Source organism: Triticum dicoccoides, chromosome 5A (genome assembly GCF_002162155.2).
Source record: "Triticum dicoccoides isolate Atlit2015 ecotype Zavitan chromosome 5A, WEW_v2.0, whole genome shotgun sequence".
Taxonomy (NCBI): domain Eukaryota; kingdom Viridiplantae; phylum Streptophyta; class Magnoliopsida; order Poales; family Poaceae; genus Triticum; species Triticum dicoccoides.
The window spans coordinates 626,339,666-626,339,999 of NC_041388.1; positions in this window are offsets into that span (position 1 = coordinate 626,339,666).

Here is a 334-nt window from a genome sequence, read left to right on the forward strand (position 1 = left end):
ACCACCAAGGCGAGCACCGCCGGCCTCCACACCCGGACGCCGAACCGCCACCGGCCGAAGCACACCGCCGCCGGCCATCACCGCCCGAGCAGGGGAGGACCGCGCGCGGGGAAGGGCAAGCCCACCGCCGCCAGCATCACGCGGCCGAGGGCCGGCGGCGCAGGCTGACGGCGGCGGGGGAGGGATGCGCGCGGGGAGGCGCTGGAGGCGCGCGGAGGCAGGGCCCCCGGCCGCCTCGCTCGGGGAGGCGGCGCGGGGGTACAGGGGCGAGGAGGGGGGGAGGAGAAGGGGAACGGGGGAAGGAGGGGGTTGGCGGCGGCGGCGGGCTCCGGCC